Below are 16,903 nucleotides of genomic sequence, written 5' to 3'. Positions count from 1 at the left end.
AGTTCTCAACTATCATTCCCTTTTGCAATTTCTGCTTTAATACCTCTGCAAAGCCCCCTTCTACTATAAAGATGTCCATGTTTTCATGGGCCTGTCTTGCTTCCTGGGTGTTTACCATGACAGTCTCCGCGCCTTATATCTCTAAGTGAAAAGTCTGGGAATTTGGTCTTAACAGTGGAGAAGAATATTCAAAGTTTTTTCCTGTCCCAGAAAATCCGATACTTCTAAGTACTCTTTGGATTTAGTCGCAATAAGTTTATTGGATGTGATGAAGATGACATTGATGATGCTGACCATGGTGATGATGAATGGCCCAGTTCCCTTACATATGAAATGAGGAAATACCTAATTTACAGGGTTTTGGGGGGAGAAGATAATGAGAGGATTGTAGAAAAAGCCCACAGTAGTGTCTGCCAAGGAGTAATTTTTAAGTATGTGTTCCATTTCAATAACTAGTTCCTAGAAAATAGATTGTTTGGAAGGAAGAAAGTAATAGACGGCTATGTCCATACGATGCCCACAGAATCATCCAGGGACAGCATAATAGTGTGGGCTCAAACCAGACTGCTTGGGTTTGCATTTCTCCACTGCCGTTGTGAAACATTGGCCAAAAGACTGGATTCCTCCACACCTCACTTTCCCTACATGTAAAGTGGAGTTGGTAACATTTCCTGCTTTGTGGGGCTGTTAGGAGGATTAGGCCAAGTATTGAGGAGAATGCCTGGCAAACAGTAATCACCATAGGTAATCGCTAAGGTAAATATCTTCCTATTCTGACTTGTTTCACAATAACTCACATGAAATTGTCCAGGGTGAAGCACTTCTAGCTCCGTGAAGTTTGCTTGGACCCCGAGTTATGAGCCCTCAGCCCTGGGACCCCCCCCCATAAGAGGTTTCTTATATATAAATTCAGTCCCTCTGTATTTCCATAACTAATCAAGCTCCTGATTGTGCCTTGTTCATTTCTGTGTCCCCGAAAACCTAGCACCCTGTATGTCCACACTAAATGTTTAATGCCATTAGAAACAGACTTACCGAAAAATGCCCTTACTGAGTATGGACAATGGATTTTATTAATATTAGGTTGTTTTATCCCCCCTGCCCCCGCCACACACCCATGTAATGTACTCTTTAGGGAAATTTCGGAAGAGGGGACACATTTTACCTCACGCATTGAAAGGCATTAAGAAATCTGAATTCAGACTTTTTAAATAAAATTTATATAAAATTGTTACAATTCTAGCAATGAAAATTATATCACTTACTGGAATTACTTTACTCTGTCTTATTAGAGAGACATTTCCATGATTGGAATTTGGACTTCTAAGAAAGCCTTACGCAGAAGCTATTTAACCAGTGACTTTTATGCTGCTAAGAACAAAAATTTCCAACGGCTCTGGCTCACACTACACATTCTGGGTAGAGAGAGCAGGGACTGCGTGGGAACACCGCAAAAACTGCTTTCGACTTGCAGGTCTGGGGACTTGGATTCTGGATCAGGTGACCCTGGGGAGGGCACCGCTCCTCTCCGGATCTGATTTCCTTCTTTGCATAACAATAAGGCTGCCAAACCGGTCTAGAATTTAGGCTAAGGTGGAACGCGAATACTCCTGAATAATTCCGCCCTACTTGGGGGTAGGAGGCAGGGGGAGGTTGGCAAATAGTAAGGAGGGAGTGCGGAGGTGCCTTTCAAATTCGACGGGGAACTAAAGTGTCTTTTGCTTGAAATTTCTGGACGAAGTTTCTAGATGCATCCAAAGCTGTGCTCTGTGTCTGAATTTCCCTACTCGACTCCGAGCCATCCTTCAACACTGCAGTGGACGTTCCCGAGCAAAGTCTTTCAAGCCGTTCAGCTCGGCACCACCGCCTTCAAAGGGGGCTTCCTGCCGAGTTTGTTTACACCATTAAATTTCCTCACATGTAAAGCCGGGAGAATTTTTCCAGGTGTTCAAATTCTTGGAGGGTGCGGAAAGTGCCGAGGCCTATATTAGATCAATACCACGCTAGAGTGAAACACAAAGGACCTTTTTCACGGTGTTGCCCCCTCTGGAGATCTCTATTTTGGAGGCAGCCTTGGCAGGGCCCACAGGGTCGTCTGTCACTCTCCGATGACACCGACTGCCCGAGCGGGGCGGTCCCGGGGCTCCAGGGCCGGCGGCCAACGCGCAGACTCCGGGCACCGCCTGGAGCCGACCTGCGCGACGGGCAAGGGGGTCGGACCGGTCTCACCTGCCGCGCGCACCTGTACCTCGGTGGGGGCGGGTCGCCGCAGGCGGGGTCAGAGCGCAAGGGAGCGGACAACTCCCTCTCTTTAAATAAGAAGGGGAGGCGATCCCGTCCCGAGCTACAGGTAGAAATCAGAGCAAGATCCTGGGCTTCTCCGAGCTAGGTGTGGAGAGCTGGCAAGGTCACCCATTCAGTCACCAGGTGGTGCATTTAATTTAAAAGGACTGTTAACCTTGTTTATACAAAATAACACCAATATGCAGAGAAGCAGTAAATCCATTGTCGTTAAACAGCGGGGAGCCGCTGGTGCTGGCAGCCTGCCCACCGACGACGTGAACTCGGCTGGCACCGAGCGGGAGCGGCGCGGGCCGCCGGGGCCCGCGATCCCCGCCGGCCGCGCAAGAGGAGGCCCGAGCGGTGCCCTCCGTGCCCTCCAGATGACTCTTTGCATTCTTGTCAAATATATTTAGAACAAGAGGTGTCCACTTAAAGGGAAACATTTGTTAATCACTTAAATGCAGGCGCTTGGCAGCCCTCCAGTTTCACCTTTATAAATATGTAGGATCGGTTTCCAGCTAAGCAGGGAACTCCTGAGCAACTTCTCTTTCTCTCCGTGTCCCCTCGAATTGACCTAAGGTGAATGTCCCTAGCACCTTATTAATTTTCTATCCCAGCGGGTTTTCCTGAGTCACTGCCAGCCTTCTATCGGAACGTTGACGGAGATAAATTAATGATGCGCGGTACCGAGAGAAAGCGGGTGGTGTTTCTTTGAGCAAAGGGACAGATTACAGTTAAATTCCTGTTGACTGAGGAGCTGGTGTCGACATCCTCCTTGTTTACCAGCAGCTGTCCCCCCCGTTAATGACACTCTGATAACTCGCGGAGGCTGCCCTGCGGTAGGGGGTGAAGCCGATAAAGGGGCCTCTGTTTAAATAGCCCAGTCCTCGACCGCGCGCCTTGTAACTTCCCTGCATTTAACAATCGCTGAAACTGTTCGGGAAAGGCAAACCCCGGGTGCGGAGGTTTTCACTCTCCGACTTGCAGAGTTCACAGTGTCAACCCCGCGGCCAGTGAGGCCAGCCCTCCGCGGGGCTGAGGAGTATCCCAGCGTGGGGGCCGGGGGAGGGGTGCGGGGAGGGGAGGGGCGGCTAGTGGGCCAGGTGAGGGGTCAGCGCTAGGTGTCTTGGAGAACTCTTCATTTTGTTTGAGAAACACTGACGCGTCCCCACCCCCAACCAGGCTTCGTAAGCGACAGGGCAGGGACAAGGGTACCTAATGACTGTGCTTTGAGGGTCCATCCAGCATGAGGGTTAACCACGGGAGAATCGCTTTTAATACTTGGAACAATCTCCCTCCCTCCCTCTTCAGATTGTGATGTTGTAGGGGACCTAGCCGGGCACCCAAGCTGATATTCTGATCTCACAGCTGAGAAAACAGGTGCCCAGGAAGCGAAGGGGCCTGTCTAAAGTCCACTAGCAAGCTGAGCGGTAGGATGGGGGCGGGGGGCCAGTTCCCTGCCCACCATTCTTGTCAGACAGAGGGATACAAAATATTACACACATTTTGTAATATATCTACACAATATATTCCTATAATATATCATATGTATCTACATCAGGATAGGAAGAGGAAATGCATATATATGCATTATATATACTGTACATAAATTTATATAAAGATAGGCACATATCTTTAAATTTCCTCTTCCTAGCCTGATGTAATGGGCAGACAGCGGCTATCCCCACTCAGAGAAAGCCACAACCCTCACCTGGCTCAGATCCCATCCTGGTAGATCCCTGGGCTGCCCTCCAGACCTGCCCCCACCCTGATTATTTCATGAATACAATCCATTTAAAGATCAACAGTCCTGGAATGCCATAATCTTTGTCATGCTCTAACTAGTCAAGCAGACATACCTCCAATAAAGCAAATGCAGAGAACAAATTTATTTCTGCATTTAGAAAGGGAAGATGATGTGAAACAAATGATCTAATTTCCATTCACCTCAGTTTTCTCACCTATGGGATGTCCCATATCCAATCCAAGAGATTTTGAGAGGGGAAAAAAAAATTTAAAAGGCAAAGTATTTTGAGATGCTCAGAAGAAAGATGTTCACGTTTTTATCTATGTGATTTCCTCAGGAAAGTTCTTTTCCATATCTTTAAGGATAAACCACTATAATGTATTTTCCAGTGGCCCAAAATAACATGAGGTTTATCACTCATATTTCCAAACTGTAGTGACTCCACAATTTTCTCTTTATAGTAAGGTATTATAAAATTATTCTTTGTATAAAATTTAAATGTAGCTCATAATATCTTTATGGCATTTCTTTAATTATCGGCTGTGATGGGTAGAAGGGTACCCCCTCAATGAATATGTTGAAGTCCTAATGCCCCGTACCTCTGAAAAAAGGACCTTATTTGGGGACAGGGTCTTTACAGAGGTAATCAAGTTAAAATGAGTTCTTCAGGATGGGCCCTAATCTAATACGACTGGTGTCCTTATACAAAAGGGAAATTCAGACACAGAGATACACGTAGAGGGAAGAAGATGTCTCCCAATGACCAAGGAGAGGGGCCTGGAACAGAGCCTTCCTCATGGCCCTCACAAGGAACCAGAGCTGCCAACACCTTGATTTTGGACTTCCAGCCTCCAGAGCTGAGAGACTATAACTTTCTGTCACTTAAGTCACCCAGTCTTTGGTGCTTTGTTACAGAGCCCTGCAAAACTAACATACCGACCAATTTTTTTAAAAGATTTTATTTATTTATTTATTTATTTATTTATTTATTTATTTATTGAGAGAAAGAGAGAGTGCATGTGCATAGGTACAAGTGGGAGGGAGGGCAAAGGGAGAGGGACAAGCAGCTGAGCAGGGACCCAATGCAGGGGCTCAATCCCAGGACCCCAGGATCATGACCTGAGCTGAAGGCAGATGTGTAACCAACTGAGCCACCCAGGCGCCCCTATACTAACCAATTTTAACCATCTCAGTAACTTTAAAAATCCCCTAGAATCGATACTTTAAAAACTTACAAAATAATTTAAATGGCTTAATATTATTGTTGAAGTGTTATCTTTAATGGAAGGCAAACAGAACTAACAGTTATTATATATCTACTCGATCCTGAGCAGGAATTGGGGAACTTTATATGTCTTTGTTCATTTTAATTGTTTAACCATGCTTTCAATAATAAAATTTTATCTAATTCAATAGGAGCATATTTTTTTACAGTAAAAACATTTACAGTAAACATGAGTAATTTAAATGAGTACCAATTATAGGGATTGTACTTTGCTTAGCATATTTCATCAAATTACATATCATAGAAGGTAGAATCTTCTCTAATTATGAGCAGTGCTATTTGTTGAATTCTTCTCCATCATTTCACCCACATTTTTGATGTATAATATAATTGATAGTTGAGAAGTTTATAGTGGGTTTTGTCAAGGACCCAGTTGTGAGCAGAGATTACAAATAAGCACAGTCAAGAAGTTTTATCAAGTAGGTATTCTGTATAAAGTTCTAGAAGGAGAAGGGAAAGATACAGAGGCTGCACCTCCTATCTTTGGGTAGCTAAGAGTCCAACCAGTGAAAAAGGCCTCACAACAAGTCAAGAAAGCAAATTAAAATGATACTTACAAACAATACCTCATCAATCCAAAAGAAAACAAACTCAAGATAGGGGACCACAGATCCCATATACCTGCAATACTAAGTCCCAGATTACACCTGCTATCTAAGCTTCGTTGTTAAGAGCACCATCTTTCACTCCCCAGAATGTCCAGCTTTGATGGAGAAAGTCTGTAATTACCCTACCTCAGAGTTTTCAACATTTTAAGTTGGCTAGGTCTTTGTTATGGGGGGCAGTCCTGTGCTTTCCAGTACGTTTCCTGGCCTCTTCCAGTTGATGTCATTACCACTGCTCTCACCCAGTTGTGACAGCCAAAACTGTCCTCAGATATGGCCAAATGCCCCCCTGGGACTTAGAATCACTGTTCTTGCCCAAGATTATATAAAGGTTAGAAGAGGGTACGTGCAGGAATGATGCAGGAGTGATTCTCTATTTTGCTAGAGAATCACTGTTCTAGCCCAAGATTACATAACGGTTAGAAGAGGGTATGTGCAGGAATGATGATTAAACAAAACTATCTTGAAAAGTTTCAATTTCAACATGAATTGGCTGAATGAGGAGGACATTCTGCATATATAAGGATGACAACGGAGTAGAGCAAGCTGAAAGAAGTTCAAGAGAAGGCAGTAACCAGGAGTACAGATCGGGGCATTAAACAAGTGAACGAACCTGTTTACCAAGCTACGGCTATTTCCAAGAACAGCTATATCCAAGTACGAGACTGTTTAAAAAAAACCAATATGTTGTTAAAACCTCTTCATTCGTGGCATTCACAGAGGCTCTGAAAAATGGGGAAAGGGGTTAAGACTCACTCCTCTTTGCTTCAAACTCATCTTTAATTAGCGTGGGTATCTTCATCAAAATGAAGTGATCTTCATCTGGTTTCTTTCATTTAGTTATTAGGCAATCATGTTGGATAAGGGCTTTCTAGACTGGTTGATGTTTAATGGAGGTCTATCAGTATGATTCTGAATATCAGCTGTGGTGAAATCCCTCAAAATGAAGACTTTACATTTTTAATTTTTGTTTAAGTCTCTCCCAGGGAAGGATATTCAATATCTAGAGGCAGGCTTTCTTCCCATTTCATTTCGTTCTTACTTCTTCACTGACTAGGTAAATTTAGCTCACACATGCAGCTAGAAGGAAGTTATCTGGTTACGAGAAGATTGCCATGAAGACATGAGTGCTACCGGTTATTAAAATCACTTACTTTTCTTTGCCCTCTACCTCACTCAACCAACTGGAGAAACACAAAATCCTCACAGCTCTGGGCTTGTGGAAGAGAATGTTCATTTCAATGTAAACACCTGTGAGTTGTGCGAAGGAGAATTAATATGTCCACAGAGAGGGGTAGGATGCAAGCTATACCAGAAAGCACGCTTTTTGCCTGTCCAGGTTGGACCGGCGCGATGCCTTACATCTACTATTTCAATGTATCAAGCCCCAAAACCCAGAGGTAAGAGAAGTTTGATAACTCCATCACTTAGGTGAAGAAAGGGAAAGAAGATCAAGAGAAAGGAAACAACTTGTTCAAGGTCACACGGCTAGGAAGTAATATGGCTACAACACATACCTGGGTCTACCTTATCCCAGAGCCTGTATTCTTCCCACTGACACACGTTAAAGAAAATTTAGCTATGTAACTTAAGAAAATGAGGAGATCACACTCCCACGCTACTCCCGAGAAGACAAGGTGAACCCTAGGTCAAAGGAGAGGTACCAAGGCTTTCAGGTTCCCAGGATGCAAGCTTGCATCAGCACCCTGCAGTGTGCTAAATGACGCCCCCTCCTAGAAAAGCAGTCGTTGAACATTACCTTGTTGTTTGAAAGACTTAATGACTCCAGTTCCAACCCTCGGGATGTAAACATTATGCTAGACTGTGGCTTTAAATGATCATTTCCAGCATAGATGATATTGCAAAAAGTTCAAGGAGAAGCGGACGAGTTCACTGGGATCTGAGCACAGGTTCTTTGTCTTGCTCATGCTTCCATGCGTGTCCTCAGAGGACACAGCCAGCTCTCCCCCACTGGGCACAGTCTTATTCCTGGATGGGTCCCTTGTCCTTGTGCAGAACCCCTCATGGAAGGTCCCAGGAAAGCAAGCTGCAAGGGAGTAAGGAGGCTGGAGGGTCACAGGCTACCTCTTGCCCCTCATGCTTCTGCTCATCCAGGGTTCTGGGAGATGGTTCGCAGTAGGAAGGAAGATCCGCCCAGTCTGTTTCCACAGGAAAACATGAATGTGAGGGAGCACTTAAATCCCCTGAAGGGGCCCGTAAACATCGAAATGTACACAAATATCTATGTATTGCTTCAACAAATACTTACCCACTGTCCCCTGAGTGACAGATGCCCTCCCAGAAACAGAATCTATTTTTGTAGGGCAAAGAGAAGCCCCCGGTGCAAATATAGGAGCTCAAAGGATGATCCAGGTCGGGGAGGTGTGATGTTTCATAGCGTGTTCGCACAAGGTCTTCCCAAGGAGGTAACATGAGAGCAGAAAACCAGGTAAAGCACAGGAATGATGCATAAGGGTATCTGGAGAAAAGAATGTTCCAGAGAGAGGGAACCACAAATAAAAAAAAAAAATCCCCACAGAAGGAGGCCAGTGGTGGAAGAACGGAGGATATAGTCAATGAATGAACAACTGGGAGAGCTACGTCATTAATTTTAACTGCTATATAGTATTCCTTGTGGGAATAAACTGTGTTCATGAATTCCTCTGCTGACAGACGTTCAGGTTGTTTCCAGTTATCCAGTGTCATAAGCTGTGATGTACAGGGTGCCGCTCTCTCTAACGTAATACATCAGGAGGTGGAATTGCTGGTCATAGTGACTGAGATTCTTCTGCTTCGATACCTATTATAAAATTATTTCCACAGTGATTGCTCTAATTTATAGCCCCTACAACAGTATATGAAAACTCCCCTTTCCTCACATTTTCTCCAATATTTGGTGTTACTAGATTCCACTTTTTTTGGTAATCTGTTGAGTTTGAAACAATCTGTCTTTTTCATTTTAATCCCCGTATCCCCCTCATCACAGAGCAAGGGGAAGGGGTGCATTTTTTCCAAATGTTTCTGGTTGATTCAGGTTGCCTATTTCAGATTGACGTTCATAGGCTTTGCTCATTTTTCCAGGGTCTACTTATCTTTGATTAATTTGGAAGACTTTTTAATATGTCCTTGATAGGAATTAGAAGTGTTAAAATCTATAATCTTAGAATGTAGGATTTTAAAAATATTATGGGGTGTCTGTAAACAAAGAGAAGAGTTTTCATAGAAGAATTTTAATTTAATCTGATCAAATTTGTTAATCTTTTTCAGATTTGCACTTCTCATGTTTAAAAAATTATTTCCTCTCGTGACATCATAAATATATTCTCTTTCATTTTTGTCTAAGAATTTCGGGGTGTCTGGGTGGCTCAGTCGGTTAAGCGCCTGCCTTCAGCTCAGGTCATGGTTCCAGGGTCCTGGGATCGAGCCCCACATCAGGCTCCCTGCTTCTCCTTCTCCCTGCCGCTCTCCCCCTGCTTGTACTCTCTCTCTCTTACTGTCAAATAAATAAATAAAATCTTAAAAAAAAAGAATTTTAAAACTTTGCTTCCTGATTTTAACATCTGAAGTTTATTTTTGTATATGTATATCTATATCTGTTTCCTTTCACAAGCAAGCCTGTTCTCTCCCCATTGGTGTGTAAGACCACCTCTTATCCACTCCCCATGTCTATGTGGGTCTGTCTCAGGCATTTTAGCCTACCACCAGAACATTATTTTGAGTATGATAGCTTTAAAATAATTGCGTCCCTAACTGGGTGTGTGCTGCTTATTATTCTTTCTCTTCAAAAGCACCTGAGCTATTTTGGGCCCTGACTCTTTAAGATGCATGAATTAGTTCCATACTAACTGACTAGCTCTGTGGGAAGAAAAAAAAAAAAAAGTTGAGATTTTAATGAAAATTTTAGATTAGTTTGGAATAATTCTTTAGGAAAATAAATCTTCTCATCTATGTATCTCCACTTATGTAAGTCTTTTTTTGTGTCTTTTCAATACTATTGTATAATAATCTCCACTCAGATCATCCATTTCTTTTCTTAGATTTATTCTTCCATAGTTGGTGGGTATTGGGCATGGAATCCTTGAAAGATTATATTTTCTGATCAGTTATGCTGGTATTTAACCACACAATTAATTTCATGTATTTATATTTAAATTTTGACCTTGTATCTGTCAAATTTCCATAATTCTTTTACACTATCAAAAAAATGAAACTGTCTGTAATCATGATAATTTTTTCATTCCAATAATACTGTTCATATTTCTTATACTTGTATAATGTGCTGTCTAGGACCTGGAGACAGTAATAAGGAACCTCATTGTCTTATTCTGCACTTTGAAGGGATTATTCCTGATACTTTCGCATCAAACATGATTTTTTTTTTTAAGTGTTTGAAGATAAATTTATCAAATTAAGAAAGTTCCTTTTGTTTTCAAAAAACTCAAGGAATTCTGATAATACTTGTGGAAATTAAATTATCATTCCTAGACTGGTTATCAGGCATGAAATGAATGTGGTCCATTCCCCATCAATAGAATGATAAATAGTTACAATATAAATGTCTAAATGTTCATACTTTTTATAGATGACATACTTGCTAATTGCTCTTCTGTGGGCTAATATTTGGGATTTAGTAGTGGAAGAATGTAATATTTTCTATAAAAACAGTCTCTTTGGGTTTAGAATAGTCTCTTTTGAGCATCATCACTAATGTTTAGCTTTAGATCCCTAGAGATGAAACTCTATCTCTTGTTTCACAAAAGCAATGCTGAGAGCTCAAAATGCAGAAAATTATATATTAGAAAATTCTCACAAAAAGTATGAAACTAGCAGACTATACTAAGTTCTGTTTTCAAATCTCTTATTCTAACAGGAGCTCAGAAATAACTTGGGGGTTCAAGAGGCCTATCAAAGTAACATCCACATTTCTAGATTAATTTACTGGAAATGAGTATATTTTTCAATAACTTTGTGGACAGGTCCAAAAATATTTACAAGGCTTTATTTTGTTTGGATTTTACTACTAATCATACTCACTTCTCTAAGGATGGAAAATGGCATATTTTTAACTAAATATAACTGAAATTGGAAAATGATATAGTAATTTAAAAACTTTCAGGAATGCAGTATAAACTGTTTGAAGGAAAGTGAGAAAGAGAGAAAGACTGGATTACTGGAAATATACTGGGGTAATCCACAGATTCAAAGAAATAACTAAATGAATAAGGTACCTCGAAGGGTCTCAAGGATTAGAACCATACACGCAATACTATTCTCTCTCATCCTCATCTCTTCCATTCATCTATCCTATTTCTCATCTTTGCTTCTCTCTCTGAGCCTTTCACCAGTATGGTGGAGAACACAGATGTACTGGATAATGTCTGAGAGGTTCCCCAAAACCACCCTCAGTTTCAATAATTCACTAGTAGAAGACTCACAGGACTGAGGAAAGTCATTATACTTGTGGTTATAGTTTTATCACAGAGAAAGTCTATAGATTAAAATCAACAAAAGGAAGAGGCGCATAGGGCAGGACCCAACACATGCTGAGGCACAGAGCTTCCAATCATTCCCTCCCAGTGGAATGGTGTGGATAGCACATATTACTCTCAGTGACAATATATGGCAACATGTACATAATACTGCCAACCAGGAAAGCTCACCCAAGCTTTGTTATCCAGAGTTTTTATTAGGAGTTGGCTATGTAGACAGGCTGATCACTCATGTGAATAACTTTTGCCCCTCTAAAGCTTGGATTGGTAGGTACCACATGGCCCAAGGCCTTCCACCAAAAATTACATTATTAGCATCAAATATCTGGCCTGGTTCAAGACCCTTAGGTAAACAAAGACACTCTTATCAGGCAGGACACTCCAAGGGTTTAGAGATTACCTCCTTGGAGCTGGGGGCAAATGGTCTAACCTTTCCGTAGGCAAGGTTAGTCCTTCATTGCACATCCTGAGTCATGGAGTCACATCTTTATCCACCCAGGAAAGAAGAACTGTATTCTCTGCTAGTTGCAGTAAAACAAACCCAGGAAAGAATTCTGATAGGTCCAGCTTGGGCCACATGCCCCCCCTCAGTGCCAACAACTCTGGTTTCAGGGAAAGGGGAATATGATCCTCCCAGTGTGTGCCACGTGTTTTGCTTTGAAGTCAGGGAACTGGACCAGTTACCAGAACAATCTCAAGTTTGTCAATGAAGATAACTACAACAGTTATTACAACAACAACTGTGGATATTAAAAAGGGGGAAAGGCATAAAGTATAATCTGGTTCTTCTTGTTTTTTTTTTTTTTTTAAGATTTTATTTATTTATTTGAGAGAGAAAGAGATAGCAACAGAGAGCATGAGCAGGGAGAGGGAGAAGCAGACTCCCCGCTGAGCAGGGAACCCGATGTGGGGCTTGATCCCAGGACTCCAGGACCAAGGCCTGAGCCAAAGGCAGACATTTAACTGATTAAGCTACCCAGGCACCCCTGGTTCTTCTTATTTTAGATTAAGTCTTGTTTGCTCAATCCAGACATCCGTAGATATTAAGGCAATAGGTATTCTGTTAAGTTAGTCAATTGTCTGTATGAGATCAGACATATCCAGTCAATTCTTTCGTATTTGTGTTATCAGCAGGAGAAAATATGTCAAAACAGCCAAGTGATGGAGATTTTTATTTTTTCACAATTTTGCTGCTCTGACCATAACTCGGACTGTTTTCAAAATTTTTGTTCTGTGTTCTATGATTCCTGTTTGAGATATCATTACTTGTGATTAGAACGAAAATTCCAGTTTGATTATTATAAGTCAAAAGTATTATGAGTTTTAAAACAACAGGAAATTATTAGAAATTTGGATTTTAAAAAACGTCACATTTTTCATAGCAATCATTTAAATTTTTACCTTATGGTTTAATTCTGTACTTATTAATGCTTTTAGAGAGAATAAATCTTAATATGGAAAACTCTGCGTACTGAGTACTGAAAAGTTATATCAAGCTGAAAAGAAATATGTCTTTAAAAGCATTCTCTTAAACCCGTTTCCTGTAAACAAAATGACCCCAGATATTCCTTGAAGTGATTATCCAATTAAACTCTGGTAATAGAGGTTCCTGAGATTTAAAAAAAAAGAAAAAAAATTATCTCTGACTCGAAAAAAGCGTCCTAGATTTAATACGGTATCATAGGACATAGGTCTGTGGCACCTGTGATTTTAGCTGAGTTCATGAAGAAACTAGACTCAAAGTAAGTATTAGTACATAAATAAAACTACCTACTAGGGCAATGTGCTTGGCTGACTGCAGGCTAAAAAATAATAACAATAATTATTATAATAATAAATCACATAGCCTCACAATAATCCAACTCTCACATACTTACTTTACAAATGCGAAAGATGGCAGTCAAAGAGCAGCACACATGTGGCCCCAGGGCCATAGGTAACAGGTGGCGATGGAGAGATTCGAATTCAAGGCTCACTCGAGCTCTGCGCTTAATCAGGTAAGCTGAGGAAGACAAGGTCACCTCAGGAAATCATCATCGGTCTCAGGCTCTCCCTCGATACCGGTTTCGTACCACACTCAAGTAGGGCTTTCAGAGGTCAAGTTGATTTTTCCTATGATCACCCGTCTGCCATGATCATCCATGGGTTCCAACCTTCATGCCTCTAAGCATGTGGAGAAGGTCGAGAAGGTGGAGAGAGGGAAGGAAGGAAAATTGTTACCTCTGGAGGGGGATTGTATAATTTTGTCCTACCGTTCTTTAAGACTCAGTTCAAATCTTACCTTCTCCCCAAGACTTCCTGATTGTCTCCGGGTAAGAGTTGTCAACCACCTTGCCAAAGATCTGCCAGGTTCTGGTTGGCAGACAGCTGGAGTCTCTCCATCCATGGCTCCCAAGGCCTGTGAATGCTAAGCTTCATCTACTCCCCGACTGGACAACCCCCTGTCAGGACAGTCACAAGGCAAGAAACAAACATTATCTATGGCCACGGTTTCATTTAGACCTTGTTAGCAGTAAAGACAGTTCTGATAACATTTTTTAAACCATCTAGTTATTTGTACATTTTCAAGACGTTGTATGTTTATTTTTCCTAGTGGCTTAAGTTCAATTGTTGCTATTTATCTTGAAGTAAGACTAAATATTTTTAAATTTGGAATGACAAGCTGATACGGCCCAAATTCTTTTGCCTCGCCAAATTCCAATTTTTTTTAATAAGGATACAGTTTGCAAATTTATTTTGGAAAGGCCAGTTGCCCCAGAAAGTCATTCTCAAGCTAAGTGGATTTATAAAGCCTATATATTTTTTTAGGCTGTTAATCCTTTTTCCAATTCCGTAAAGCTCATAACGTATTAAAAAAACAAAAAAACAAAAAAAGTAAGCAGGCCCAAGACATGCCAAAAATAAAAACTTAAGGTTTCAAGTCTTTACAGATTGTCTCTCCTCTCATTGGTGTTTTGAAAAAGTTTTAATTTGAGAAGGAAAAATAATTCTATCACCAGTGATATCTTGAGTTCATGCAGGGACTTTTTGTAAAGTGCCCAAATTAACTTTTCTTTTAGTTTCAAGGTAATTAAGTAAAATAAACAGATGACAATAATAACATTAGCATGCTTCTCCAACACTCGCTGTGTGTCAGATACTTGACACCTATCATCTCATTTAATCCCCACAGAAAGGCAATTTTAATTACCTACTTACAAAGAAAGAAACTGAAATTTGGAGAAATGGAGTAACTGGTTAAAAGGACACAGAGGTGATTAGGATTTAAAGCCAGGTTGTGCATCTCTAAGCTTAAATTCTGTGCTGTGGTGATTCTGCCAACAGGGGCTTATGGTCAGGGCTGTCCTGGGGAGTACAGCCTGGAGCAAATCCTCCCTCCCTCTCCACCTGACCTCACACCATCAAAGGCTAAGGGTCACCAGCCTGTTGCCCATCTGGTTCATGTCCATCCAGGAGAGGATTAGAGATGTGTTGCTCTTCATGTAAACCTTTCTTTGGATACTAGATTCACCTATGATAGCAATAAAACTACACTCATTATTTTAGTTTAAGTAATTAGAATTAGAACTTCTTTTCGAAGACATGAATTGAGCATGAGACGTTATATCTTAGGGCCGAAACTGATTCATCCGTAGCAAGGATTATACACTGCTCCATACCCCATTTAACATTTTCTTAATTTGGTCTTCATAGAATCATGGAATTTAGAGTTTTGAAAAAGACCTGTGAGATTCATTCTGTTGATTCCACTAGAAGTGACCCAACTAGTTAAGAATTTACTATAATTTTAAAAGATGTTTTCCCGCTAGATTTCAATTGGGTTATTTTTATCATGATCTCTATCACCAATGTCATTCTTAACATACACATGCACCCACCATCTGGAATCAGATTTTCGCCACACACACATCCACTCAATAGTTATTTATTTTTACCCCAGACGAAAATCACCCCGTACATTAAGTACATGGCATACATGTCCCAGATTTTTCCAAGTTTGTGCGTTTCTTTGGCTTCTGGCATGAGGCACGCTCAGGTGAAATCTTTCCCCTAAGTGTAATCTTGTAAATGAGTGGGAGAATTATCAACTTCATCTCTAAACACCAGTTTTATAGTTTAGGCTTGCAGACACCAGCTGCTCCCTAAATACAAGTTTGTTGAAATGATGGAAGCCACCAGTAAATATCCAAATCTATTGTTTCCAAAATATCTTTGGAATGTAACATGTTTTTAGTTTAATAATAATTAAGCAGACTCTTGGACTCAATACCATGTTTGAAGAAAGACTTAAGTAGTGATAACAGGGATGATACACCCACAACACAGCCCCACACCCTGAGCTGTCTTTGATGTCGTCAAGTTCAGAGGCATTTAATCTGGGAGAGTTCTTCGAGGGAGAAATGTGCATTGCTGGTCATTCATGCTTCCCAAGCAGAAGATCAAATTTCTGACCTTCGGTTCCCTCCTGCACACCTCTGGGATCTCCTTCAGGATTTTCCAGGGTTCTTCTGTTGGTTTGCACACGTGGAATGGGAAAAGAGCTACACACTTCCCATCAGAAGAAGCTCTGGCTGGAGAGAGAGCTAGAGATGGCCCCAAGATAGGTAGATATCTGCCCACTCGTCCCCCAGGGCACAGATCCAGGAGAGGCAAAACGATGGGTCCAGAAAGGGCCTTACCTAAAACTGCATCTGTAATTCCCTTTATGGAGGAGAAAAGAAAGATTCTGGGCCCAGGTCCTGAGCTGTGGATCAACTAGAGTCCATATCTCTGGGTGTCCTGTCCAGGACACCATCACATATAACAGTGACCCCCAAACTGGGGTCCTCATAGCTCTTATAGTTCTTAAGCTCTTAAGAACTCTCAGAGGGAGCAGTGGAAATCCTACAATTTTTTCCTACATTCGGAAACGCCTAGGAAACCCCACATTTATCAAGAAAGCCACAACAGTGTACTTAACAAATGCAGTGGGGTATTTTTCAATTAATGATATTCATGGGGAGTCAGAAGCAGATAATTAAAGTAGCCCTTGAACTAGAGCGTATAACGCGCGCTGAAGAGCCGTGGGAGAACATGAGCTTGCGCGCACATATTTCACACAGCGCGTGGGGGGATAGGCACATATAGGGGCCAGCTTCACAGAGGATCAGTAACCATTCACCCTGCAGGTCTCTGTGGCTGTCACTACCCCCTTGGGAGAATGCCTGCATTGGACTGAGGTCAGGGGCTCCCAGATTTCCAAAAAATGAACTCAGCAGATGTCAACAGAAAGGGAGGGGAGACAAAAGAGGAGACAAGGAGAGAACACACAAAGGCAAGGCCATGAATTTCTCAAGCACCCACTTGTTTCTCTTTAGCTTTATGACACCCGACCTCACCTGATCGTACACCAAGATTCAATTGCAAAATAAAGAGATTTGCTCTGGGACCGGCTGCAATGGTTTCCCTACATGGCACATAGGGAAGAAAAAGGACACCAGTTGTTCTTTTTCAA

The 16,903-nt window shown here is 41.6% G+C and overlaps 2 long non-coding RNA genes across 2 annotated transcripts in view; one reads left to right on the top strand and one right to left on the bottom strand.

Annotated features, from left to right (window-relative positions):
- LOC145723582 (uncharacterized) overlaps window positions 1–16,903 on the top strand; it is a 177,811-nt gene that overhangs the window by 53,935 nt on the left and 106,973 nt on the right. The gene's annotated exons all lie outside the window — the stretch shown is intronic.
- LOC115937461 (uncharacterized) lies at window positions 6,310–13,982 on the bottom strand. The gene is made up of 3 exons (XR_004072748.2): window positions 13,691–13,982; window positions 13,287–13,572; window positions 6,310–8,079 (listed from the first exon to the last, which is right to left on the bottom strand). It is a non-coding gene; the product is annotated as an uncharacterized LOC115937461 (long non-coding RNA).

Source organism: Leptonychotes weddellii, chromosome 9 (genome assembly GCF_054177405.1).
Source record: "Leptonychotes weddellii isolate Sample4059 chromosome 9, ASM5417740v2, whole genome shotgun sequence".
Taxonomy (NCBI): Eukaryota; Metazoa; Chordata; class Mammalia; order Carnivora; family Phocidae; genus Leptonychotes; species Leptonychotes weddellii.
The sequence above is the reverse complement of the archived record's forward strand: the minus strand, read 5'-3'. Positions and strand labels throughout refer to the sequence as shown.